We start from the raw sequence: 12,672 nt of genomic DNA, 5'->3' as shown, positions 1-12,672 counted from the left end.
TGCAAAGAGGCATTTATACATCAGTCCTTGTTTCAAATGCAGTCCATAAGTATTACAAACCAATGGCTATTCAGAAACATATATGGAAAAAGTTGGTGGTCTCCTTTAAACAAACCCACAAAAATCAGGTCATTTCAAAGGATAGCCTGGCTACAAAATATAAATGAGTGTTGAACTTGCTTTCTAGTTGTGAGGTGAGCATGATCAGGCATGATTATAATCGCTAGAAACAAGAGCAATATAAAGTTGCATAATTTCTTTGTCCACTTAGAAGAAGGAAACTTGAATTCCTGGCTATGTGCTCACAAAAAAGACTTTCCATCAAGTATAAATCTGACAACGTTGAACTCTCAATCAGATGGCCTGGTGCATCTGAGAATTATATTCCATGGATTTCCAGGACTGAAACATGAATGACAGAAAAAATAATTGGGCACTCCAAAATAAACTCAAAATACTAGTGCTGTTATTTGTTGTTGTTCAGTCATTTCAGTTGTGTCTGAACTCTTGTGAGCCCATTTGGGGTTTTCTTGGAAAAGATACTAGAATGATTTACCATTTACAAAATAAAAGTTTTTGCAAAGATTCTTATTCATGTATGAGTTGGATTAATTACCAGTAAGCTAATTTCTACTCTTGAGATACTTTGAAAAATGATTTACATTCAATTCTATCTTAGTTCACAGGCCCTCATCACCTTGGACTACAACAGTAGCCTTCTACTTGGTCTTACTGTCTCAAATCTCTCCCCACTCCAGTCCATCCTGCCACACAGCTGTCAAAGTGATTTTCCTTAAGCACAAATCTAATGTTGTCATTCCCTTCCTCAACAGACTCCAGTGGTTCCCTATTGCCTCTAGGATAACATAAAACTATTTGTGTTTTTAAAACCTTTTACAACCTTACTCCAACCTATCTTTCAAGCCTCATTAACAAAATTCATCTGAAAGAACAAAAGCTAAAGGACATCAAGGGAATCAATGGAAAAATATGAAAGGTAGTATAGCAGTACCAGAACTCAAATTCTATTATAAAGCAGTAATTATCAAAACAATCTCATAGTGACTAAGAAATAGAGTAGTAGGGGGCAACTAGGTGGCATGGTGTATAAAGCACAGGCCCTGGATTCAGGAGGACCTGAGTTCAAATCTGGCCTCAGACACTTGACATACTCACTAGCTGTGTGACCCTGGGCAAGTCACTTAACCCCCATCATCCTGCAAAAACAAAACAAAACAAAAACACAAAACAGAAATAGAGTAGTGTATCAGTGGAATAGAATAGGTATGAATTTTACTATAGTAAATGATTATAGTTATCTAGTATGTGATAAACCCAAAGATCCAAGCTTTTGGAACAAAAACACATTATTTGACAAAAACTGCTGGGAAAACTGGAAAACAGTATGGCAGAAACTAGGTATAGACCAACATTTCACACTGTATACTAACATAAAGTCAAAATGGGTACATGATTTACACATAAAGTGTGATACCATAAGCAAATTAAGAGAGCATGGAATAGTTTATCTGTCAGATTTATGGACAGGAGAAGAATTGAGGACAAAAGAGGACATAGAGAGCATTACAAAATATAAAACAGATCATTTTGACTATATAAAATTAAAAAGCTTTTGCACAAAGAAGTCCAATGTAACTAAAATTATGAGAAAAGCATAAAACTGGGAAAGAATTTTTGCAACAAGTATCACTGATAAAGGCCTCATTTCTCAAAATCATAGAGAACTGAGTCAAATTTATAAAAGTACAAGTCATTCCCCAACTGATGACACAAGCAGTTTTCAAACAAAGAAATCAAAGCTATCTATAGTTATGTGATAAAATGTTCTAACTCACTATTGATCAGAGAAATGCAAATGAAAACAACTCTGAGGTACCCCCTTATACCTATTAGAGTGACAAATATAAGAAAAAAGAAAAATGTTGGATGTTGGAGGGTATATGAGAAAACTGGGATGTGTTAATCTACTGCTGATGGAGTTGTGAAATGATCTAAACATTCTGGAGAGCAATTTGGAACTATGTCCAAAGGGTTATAAAACTGTGCATACCCTTTGATCTAACAAATACTACTGCTGGGTTTATATCCCAAAGACATCCCCCAAAAGAGAAAAAGACCTGTTTGTACAAAAATATTTATAGCAGTTCTTTTTGTGGTGGCTAAGAATTGGAAATTAAAGGAATGCCCATCAATTGGGGAATGGCTAAACAAAGTGATTGTAATGGAATATTATTGTGCTATAAGAAATGATAAGCAGGATGATTTCAGAAAGGCCTAGAAAGACATATGCACTGATGTACAGTGAAGTGAGCAGAACCAGGAGAACACTGCATACAGTGACAGCAATGTTGTTTGATGAAGAACTGTGAATGACTTAACTGCTTTTAGCAATAAAATGATCCAAGACAATTCCAAAGGACTAATGATTAGTCTACCTCCAAAGAAAGAACTGATACTGACTGAACACAGACTAAAGCATGCTATTTTTTCACTTTATTTCTTTCATTTTTTCCTTTTATTCAAGTACAAAAGGACTAATATGGTAATGTTCTACATAGTCACATATGTATAACCAATATTTGATTGCTTACCAACCAAGGGAGAGGGGAGGAAAGAGAGAGGAAGAGGAATAGAATTTGGAACTCAAAACTTTAAATAAAAATGTTGGGGGTGGCTAGGTGGCACAGTGGATAAAGCACCAGCCCTGGATTCAGGAGTACATGAGTTCAAATCCGGCCTCAGACACTTGACACTTACTAGCTGTGTGACCCCGGGCAAGTCACTTAACTCCCATTGCCCCGCAAAAAAAAAAAAAAAAAAAGTTTATTATTTAAAAAAAGAAATAAGGTGGAAAAATGAGCAAGCAACAAAAACGATCCTGATCATAGAAAGTTACTATTGTGATAGGGAAGATCAAAACACAAACTCAGAAGACAACAAAGCCAAAACTGCTACATCCAAAGCCTCCAAGAAAAATGTGAATTGGTCTCAGGCTATGGAAGAACTCAAAAAAGATTTTAAAAATCAAGCAAGAGTGGTAGAGGAAAAACTGGGAAAAGAAATGTGTGATCCAAGGAAATCATGAAAAAGTCAAGTTTGGTAAAGAAGGCACAGGAAAATACTGAAGAAAATAATACCTTAAAAAACATAATAGGCCAAATGATAAAAGAGGCACAAAAATTCACTGAAGAGAAGAACTTAAAAAGCAGAATTGGCCAAATGGAAAAGGAGGTACAAAAGCACAATGAAGAAAATAATTTCTTAAAAATTACAACTGGGCATGTAGAAGTTAATGACTCTATGAGACATCAAGAAGCAATGAAAACCGATAGGGGGCGGAGCCAAGATGGCGGAGGAGAGGCTGTGACTCCCACAAGCTCCAGATAAACCCGTCCATTCACGCCCAAATAATGCGGTAAAAATCAAAACCCAGAACAGCCTAATGCACATAAGAACAGAGTGAGACTGTTTCTCCGCAAAAGAGGGCAATTCTGATCACCTACTGATCAGGCTGAACAGCTCAGCGCGCGGTCCGGACCCAGCCAGGGACAGTGCTTCCAACACGTCAAAGTCTTCAGCACCAGCAGCTTCTGAGGCTCCGATCACAGACTGGTGAGGGGGTTCGGAGGTAGGCCGGGGTGAAGTGGAGGCAGTGTCTACTGGAGTTGGGGCAAAGCGACCTGGGTCTGAACCAGTGGGCTGAATCGAGTGGTGGTGGCCCAGTGGGGGAGGGGTAAAAGCACGCCAAGCTTCCGATCATAGAGAATCAGAGTTCAATCAGACTTCTGTTTCCGGGTCAAAGAGAAAGTGGCTGTGATTACTCACAAGCCAGGCAGGCTGAGAAGAAGCCCAATCACCCCCTGGGCCACGCTGTAGCACGAACGGTGTGTCCGGGAAGCAGCGCTACACTTTAAGGAGTAAAAAGCCAAGAAACAGTAAGCCAGGATGAGTAGGCAGAGAAAGCAGAAGACCATCGAAAACTTCTTTGGGGGAAAGGTAGACCACAATACATCCTCAGAAGAAGAAGATAATAATAGGGTCAAAGCTCCAACATCCAAAGCTTCCAAGAAAAATATGAACTGGTCTCAGGCCATGGAAGCTCTCAAAAGGGACTTTGAAGAGAAAGTAGGAGAGATAGAACGAAGATGTAGAGAAAGAGAGGAAGGAATGGAAAGAGAAATGAGAGCAATGCAGGAGAGTCATGAGAAAAAAGTCAACAGTTTGAAAAGCCAAATGGAAAAGGAGATTAAAAAACTGTCTGCTGAAAATAATTGCCTAAGAATTAGGATTGAACAAATGGAAGCTAGTGAGCTTATGAGAAACCAAGACATAGTAAAGCAAATCCAATTGAATGAAAAAATAGAAGGCAATGTGAAATATCTCCTTGGAAAAACAGCTGACCTAGAAAATAAATCTAGGAGAGATAATTTGAAAATCATTGGACTACCTGAAAACCATGACCAAAACAAGAGTTTAGACACCATCCTCCAAGAGATTGTGAGGGAAAATTGCCCTGATATTCTTGAAGCAGAAGCTAAAATAGAAATTGAAAAAATCCACCGATCACCTCCTGAAAGAGATCCCAAAAGGAAAACCTCCAGGAATATTATAGCCAAATTCCAGAACTCCCAGGTCAAGGAGAAAATATTGCAAGCAGCTAGAAAAAAGGAATTTAAATACTGTGGAGCTCCAATAAGGATAAAGCAAGATCTAGCAGCTTCTACATTAAAGGACCGGAGGGCATGGAATATGATATTCCAGAGGGCAAAGGAACTGGGACTACAGCCAAAAATCACGTACCCAGCAAAACTAAGCATCCTCTTTCAGAGGCAAACATGGAACTTCAAGGAGAAAGAAGACTTTCAGGCATTTGTTATGAAAAGACCTGAACTGAATAGAAAATTTGACTTTCAAATACAACACCCTGGAGAAGCATAAAAAGATAAACAGGAAAAAGACTTCATGAGGGATATTAAAAGATCAAACTGTTAACATTCCTATATGGGAAGATAATACAGAGGACACAGGTCTGAACTGAATACGAAGGGAAGTTATGTTTTGTTCTTTGTGGGGTGTCTTATGTATGGGGTCGGATTTGGGCTTGGGGCCTCCTGGGTCCAGGGCTGGTGCATTGTCCACTGTGCCACCTAACTAACCCATAATGACATCCTTAAAATAGGGTTGAGGTGTAGGAGAAATAGACTGGGGGAGGCAGAAGGGGAGAGATGGTCTGGGGAGAGGTTGTTCATTTGAAGGAAACAAGAAAAAAGCTTATGGAGGGGAGAGGAAGAGGGGGAAGGAATTCAGGAGTGATTGAACCTTAATATCATCAGAATTGACTCAAAGAAGGACTAACATACATACTCAAGTGGGTATAGTAATATATTTTGCCCTGAGGGAGGGGAGGGAGATAAGGGGGGGGAGGGGAAGGAGGGAAGGGCAGATTCTGGGAGAGAGTAGTAAAAAGCAAAATACTTTCAAGGAAGGTGAAGATGTTCTGCATAACGGCACAAGTATGAAATACTGAATTGCTTGATTTCATAGGGAGGGTTGAGGAGAGAGGGAGGAAGAAAATTTGGAACATAGAATTAGCTCAAAGACCTTAAACTCATCAGAGTTGGCTCATGGAGGGAATAACATTCACACCCAGTTGGGAGGAGTAATCTATTTAACCTTACAGGAAAGTATGAGGGGAAGAGGATAAGGAAGGAAGGGTGGAAAAAAAGGGAGGGTAGAGTAGGGGAGGGGACAGTCAGAAGTAAAATACTTTTGAGGAGGAATAGTTTAAAAGAAGATGGAAAATAGAGTAAATATCATGGGAAGGGAATAGGATGGAGGGAAATAGTTATGATGACTTTGCTGGGCTAATACGAAGAAAATTATTTGTCAAGTTTAAGGTACATTATTTAGGGTATGATGAACAGGATACTATTAGAAAAACCTGGAAAGACCTACATGAACTGAAGCAGAGTGAAATGCACTGTATACAAAATAACAGCAATAGTGTAAAATGATCTGCTGGGAAGCATGTGGTTATTTTCAGCAAGGCAATGGTCCAATATAACCCTGAAGGACTATGAAAATGGCAACCCATCTACAGAGAAAGAAGTGATAGTATCTGAAATAGTTGGAAACACATTTTTTTTTCTTTTCTCTTTTTTTTTTTCTTTTTTGGTGAGGCAATTGGGGTTGGGTGGCTTGCCCAGGGTCATGTGGCTGGTGGGTGTTGGGTGTGTGGGGCTGGATTTGGGCTTGGGTGCTCCTGGTTCCAGGGCCGGTGCTCTGTCCGCTGCACCACCTAGCTGCCCCTGGAAACACATTTTTTAAAAAAATGTTTTTTCTCTTTGACAATTCCTCAGTCTGAAGTTTTGGGAGTTTTTTGACTGTTTTTTCCTCACAACCTAGCTAATGTGGGAATGTTTTCCATGACTACTCATGTATAATTTATTTTGAAATGCTTGAGTTCTAGTGGGTGGGGGTGGGAATAGAGGAGGAAGAGAAGTTGGAACAATTTTTTTTTTAATTGATGTTAAAATTTGTTTTTACATATATTTTGGAAAATAAAATTCTATTCTAAAAAAAAAAAAGAAGCAATGAAAACCAAAAGAAAGAAAAAATAGGAATGTGAAATATCTCACTGAAAAAACAACTGACCTAGAAAATAGATTGAGGAAAGATAATTTAAGAATTATTGTATTACCTGAAAGCCATAATTCAAAAGGAGTCTAGACATCATTTTTCAAGAAATTATCAAAGAAAACTGCCCTGCTATTCTAGAATTAGAGGGTAAAATAGAAATAGAATCTACTAATTACCTCCTGAAAGACAGCCCCAAATGAAAACTCCTGGGAATATTATAGCCAAATTGCAGAGCTCCCGGGTTAAGGAGAAAATACACACACACACACACACACATATATATGTGTGTGTGTGAGGCAATTGGGGTTAAGTGACTTGCCTAGGGTCACACAGCTAGTAAGTGCCAAGTGTCTGAGGCTGGATTTGAACTCAGGTCCTTCTGATTCCAGGGCTGGTGCTTTATCCACTTCACCACCTAGCTGCCCCCCAAGGAGAAAATATTGCAAGCAAACAGAAAGAAACAATTCAAGTATCATGGAGCCATGGTCAGGTTAACACAAGATTTAGCATCTTTTACATTAATGGAGCACAGAACTTGGAACATGATACTACAGAGGGCAAAGGAGCTAGGATTCCAACCAACCACCACCTACTCAGCAAAACTGAATATAATTCTTCAGGGGGAAAAGGGATATTCAACAAAATAGAGGATTTTCAAACATTCTGATGAAAAAAACACAACTGAATAGAAAGGAAGCATAAAAAGGTAAACAGGAAAGAAATAATAAGGGATTCAATAAGGTTAAACTGTTTACATTCTTACATGGAAAATTGATACTTGTAACTTATAAGAACTTGAGGATGGAAAAGGTGAAAGGAGAGAAAGAGTAGAATAAACAGGGGAGTAATAGGATGGAGGAAAATACAATTAGTAATCAGAACTGTGAAATTTTTTTATAGCAAGTGTCTTTGATAAAGGCCACATTTCTCAAATATATAGAGAACTAAGTCAAATTTATAAAAATAAGCCATTCCCCAATTAAGAAATGGTCAAAGGATATAAACATGCAGTTGTCTGATGAAGTTATCAAAGCTAACTATAATCATATGAAAAAATGCTTTAAATCACTATGGATTAGAGAAATGCAAATTAAAACAACTCTGAGGTACTACCTCATACCTATCAGATCGAATAACAAGACAGAAAAGGAAAATGACAAATCTTGGAGGGGATATGAGAAAATTGGGACACTAAAGCACTGTTGGTGGAGATGTGAACTGATCCAAATTTTGAACTATCCCCAAAGGGCTATAAAACCATGAATACCCTTTGACCCAGCAATACCACTAGAGATAAAAAACAAAAAGGAAAAGGAAAAGGAAAAGTATGTACAACAATATGTATAGCACTTCTTTTCTGGTCACAAAGAATTAGAAATTGAGGGGGTTTGTGTGTGTGTGTGTGTGTGTGTGTGTATGTGGCGGGGGAGACTTCAAAGGGGAAGGTCAGAGAAAGGAGAAGGGAACAAACATTTATCAAAGCAACATGCTATATGACCTTTACAAAAATGATTTAATTTTATTCTCACAATATCCCTGGGAGGAAGTTGTTACTATCATCCTCATTTTTCAGTTGAGGAAACTGAGACAAACAGAACTTAAGTGACTTGCCCAGGGTCACAATACAACTGCTTTGAGTTTGGATTTGAACTCCGGTCTTCCTGAGTGTAGACCCAATTAGCTAATTAGCTGCTGACAAAGTAAAATTTAGACTCCTTGTTTCCAGAGCTAAGGCCCAGCAAGCAAACTACTTCTTGAGCTTGGCAGGAAGACAATCCTTTGCTATCACCCTCTGGATGATCTCACCCCCTGGGCTAGTCACATTATTCACCAGGTGTTTTGTGGTCAAAGACAAACACTGGACAAAGTCAGAATGTCCTGCAGTGAATCAAAATTGTCACATGCTTGCTGCCCCCTCATTATTAGGGCTATAATTCACTGAGCAGTCACTAGTATAAGTATTGAGGTCTCCCCAAGATACCCCAAGTTCCCCCCACTAGGGGTGGGACCCTGGCACATGTGTCTATAGCTCCACCTTGCTTACAAGCCTGTTTCCTCAATGAAAATAAACTTTCTCTCTAACTCCCGAGACCTGTCTCTGGCCTATTTTGTACCAGCCACACATATGTTAGAGACCAGTTCTGGAAAAAGTCCAGTTGATATTGCATAACACATAAACATACAAGAGTTCCACCTTTCATATATACACAGGTAAAATCAAGTGAATAAAGGTCTATTTGTTCAGACTATGATAGGCAGTTAGAAAGACAGCCAGTTAGAGCCAATGTTATATACACTGGGAGATACTCTGTATAGATAATTAATAGGGCCTTAGAATTGAATAGAAAATTGAAAATTGACTGAATTGGCTTCAGGAAACCACCTGGTGCTTTAAGACACAAAGTGATGCAAGAGTGATGTAAGAAATTGTGTGGAGGAACAACTGATGAGACTTTGCAACTCATTAGATAATGAGCTCTTTTGAACATGTTAAATATATCTCTGGGACATCTGATAGGAAACAACCAAAAGGGAAGTAGTTGGTCATATGGGGACTAGAATACTGGAAAGAAAGTAGGAATATATAGAGCTAGGAGTCATCTGCCCAGAAAGGATGTGTCTACTCATGGAAGCTGATGAAACCAATGGATGAGAGGTTGCAGAGAGAGAAGACAACTAACTGTGGCTTGGAGTACCCCCAGAGTTAGAGGATGGGGCACTTATGAACCTGCAGAGATTGCCCTTCATTCTCAAAGAGGACCATGACAGGTGTCATGACTTGCAATGAAGTGGATTTAAGTGAGGAAGGCCTGGGCAAAGTCACCAACCTCATTCTCTCCTCCACAGCCATCTGGCTTCAGTGACAAGATGTGTTATAAGGTTGACTGGAGATGGCCCCAGGTGTTCAAGACAATTGGGGCTAAGTGACTTACCCAGGGTCACACAGCTTATAAATGTCTGAGGTGAGATTTGAACTCAGATCTCCCAACTTTAGGGCTAGTGCTCTACTAGCTCTACTATGCCATCTAGCTGCCCTCCTGCAAAGGAGACTGAGAAGGAAGCAGTCATTAGGTATAATGTATAAATGCTAGGCAGTGGGAATTATATAAAGTGAATGGATATAAGAAAATACTTAGAAAAATTAGAAAGGTCAAACTATGCCCAGATTGTAGGTAGACACAGGATCACAGATTTAGAGTTGGGATGGACCTTAGAAGTCAGTTAGTAAAAAAACAAACAAACAAACAAACAAACAAATACATTACAAATGAGCAAGCTGGGCCTCAGAGGGGTTAAATTACTTTGCAATGGTTACTCAGTGACATAGTGGGGCCTGCCTGACTCCAAATGGGGCAGTCTTCCTTCAATCTCATAAGAGCTTGGCACAATAAAATTACCATTCATTTGGCTAAATTTTGTTTAGTTGTATCTGACTCTTCGTGACCCCATTTGGGGGTTTCTTGGCAAAGATACTGGAGTGATTTGTCATGTCCTTCTCCAGTTCATTTTACAGATGAAGAAAAGGAGGCAAGCAGGGTGAAATGACTTGTCTGGTGTCATACAGCTACAAAGTGTATGAGGCTAGAATTGAACTCAGGAAAATGAGTGTTCTTGACTCCAGGTCTGATGCTCTGTCCACTGTGCCACCAGTGTTGCCTGGATTTGTTTAAATACTATGCCCCAAGGGGCAGTTAGAAAGCAAAGTGAATAAAGTACCGGCCCTAGATTCAGGAGGACCTGAGTTAAATTTGACCTCAGACACCTGACACTAGCTGTGTGACCCTGGGCAAGTCACTTAACCCTCATTGCCCTGCCCCCCTATATATATATATATCCCAAGTATAAATACTGTGCCCCAAAGAGGTAATATTTACATCTGAATCACTTGTCGTGTTCCTCTCAGTCTTCAAATTTGCCTTCATATATACTGTGAATTGACCTATCTGTGCACCTCTTATTCCCTTAGGAGAATCTATACTGTTGATGACTATCATGGGAGAGATCATTCTTCAATTTCCTATGCCCAGTGTCTAGCATCATACCTGGTCAAATAAGTTAAATAAATTAAACTCAATCAAAAAGCAATTATTAGGATCCTCCTCTAGTCCCCTTCTTATAGGATTGGAAGTTGAATATTGTTGGTAGAGGGATCTCCAGCAGGAGAATACTCCCTCTAACAATGCAGGTATGCACGTCTGCTTTAGAGAGTTGCCCAGTGGAGTCAAACTCACATAGAAACAGATCCTGCAAGGGGCATACTGACTTAGAAAACCATAAATCAACATGTGAACCTGCTTCAGGTAAGGTAGACGTCTCAGACCTACACCACCTAGAGCTTAGTGTGTCACCCAATGGCAGACCTCTCCCCTTCCTCCCTCCTCACTCTCAGCTCGCCCTTACTCATTGAAGGGGCCTTGCCTCAGGAAAGCTGAGACCTGGGAAAGACCTTAATTTGGAAAAGGTCACCCGCTGTCTCCTGGGCCATCCCCAGTCCTCCTGACTTTTGTCTTGCCCCTGGACTCGGATGACCCTGGAGGAGAGAGAGGCTGACGACTTTGCGCAGCTCTGCCTCACTTTTTTCCCATTTTCGGGCAGGTTGAGCCGCCGCCCCGTGACGGGCTCCGGGAAGGAAAGAGGGGCCTCAGGCGGACCAGTGCGGGGCTCGTTCACAGACGGGCGCCCCCAAACAATCGGGGACCGCTAACGCGCGGCCAGCTGGCCAGGACCGGTCCCCCCTCCCGGGCTCTGCGCTGCAGAAACCCCGGCCATTACTGCTAGTGGTAAGCGACCAGCGCCGCTCTCACAAGCCCTGCCTCGCTCGGGCCGAGGGGGAGGCCTGAGGGCCCCTCCCCGAGGTCCTGGGCCTCTCCGGACTCCAGCTACGTTGACCTTGGACTAAATCAGCAGAGCCTGGACTGGCACCGGTGGCGTCCGGGGAACAGCGGGCAGCTCCGGGGGTCACGCAGAGGGTGTGCCTCCAGCCGCAGCTTCCCAGCCTGGGGCGCGGCGGGGCTTGGACTCGAGGGTCAGCAAGACCCAGGCTCAGGGGAAAGAGGATCTGGGGAGTCGTGAGAGCCCTCGGAGCCCGGCTAGTGTCACATCCATCCCCCACCCCTCCCATTTTACAGACGAGTAAACTGAGGTGCAGGGAGGTCAAATCCTCGAGACTCCCTCCGCTTAAAAAGGAGAGACCCTTTTCTGGAGGTCGCAGTAGAAGGGGGTCAGGGGTCTCGCAGGACCCGGGTTAGCAGCACCGCAGCTCAGCCAGAGGTGGGCGGAGGAGCGCCCCCAGCCTGTCTGGGAGGGGGGCATCTCTGAACCCCAGGCGGAGGCCTTCTTTGACCCCTCCCCTTGGGTCGCTCGTCATGCCCCATGGGGGGGACTCACTGCTGCGGCCACCAACGACTCCAACGCCTCCTAAGCTGCCCAACCTCGAATTTCTGAGGAGGGGCGGGGCCTCGTGTGGGGAGAATGAAGGGAGGAGGCGCGGTCCGAGGGGGGCAGGGCCTCGTGTGAGGAGAATGAAGGGAGGGGGCGCGGTCTGGGGAGGGGGCGGGGCCTCGTGTGAGGAGAATGAAGGGAGGGGGCGCGGTCCGAGGGGGGCAGGGCCTCGTGTGAGGAGAATGAAGGGAGGGGGCGCGGTCTGGGTATCCGCAGGCCCTGCAGGGTTCGGGGAAGGACGTCGGAGCAAGTCCGGGGATGCTCACGTGAAAAGGATGAAGGGAGGGAGCTGGTCTGGAGAAGGGGCGGGGCTTTAGCGAGGGAGGGGGAGGCTAGTCCGCGGAGGGGCGGGGCCTAATGAGGGGAAAGACTGGGAAGGTTGGGGAGGGACTAGAAGAGAGGGAGAGACCGACAGGGCGGGGCACGGTCTGCGGAAGGGGCGGGACCCAGGGGAGGACGAGGTCTGAGTGGAGGAGGCAGGTACTGCGGCGGAAGGGGTGTGGCCTGAGCAGAGGGGACCAATCTGAAGGCGACGGGACCGAGGCGGTGTCTGAGGAGGGGGAAGGTGCT

General features: G+C 42.8%; 1 protein-coding gene across 1 annotated transcript in view; it reads right to left on the bottom strand.

Annotated features, from left to right (window-relative positions):
* KYAT3 (kynurenine aminotransferase 3) overlaps positions 1 to 12,116 on the bottom strand; it is a 55,261-nt gene extending 43,145 nt beyond the window's left edge. The window contains exon 1 of the mRNA XM_044005098.1: positions 12,049 to 12,116. The gene's annotated coding sequence lies outside the window, so the exon portion shown is untranslated. The remainder of the gene's footprint in view (positions 1 to 12,048) is intronic.
* Between the last annotated feature and the right edge of the window lie 556 nt (positions 12,117 to 12,672).

The sequence above is a fragment of the Dromiciops gliroides genome, chromosome 4 (assembly GCF_019393635.1).
Source record: "Dromiciops gliroides isolate mDroGli1 chromosome 4, mDroGli1.pri, whole genome shotgun sequence".
NCBI classification, from domain to species: domain Eukaryota; kingdom Metazoa; phylum Chordata; class Mammalia; order Microbiotheria; family Microbiotheriidae; genus Dromiciops; species Dromiciops gliroides.
Note: the sequence above shows the minus strand (reverse complement) of the source record. Positions and strands in the feature narration are given on the sequence as shown.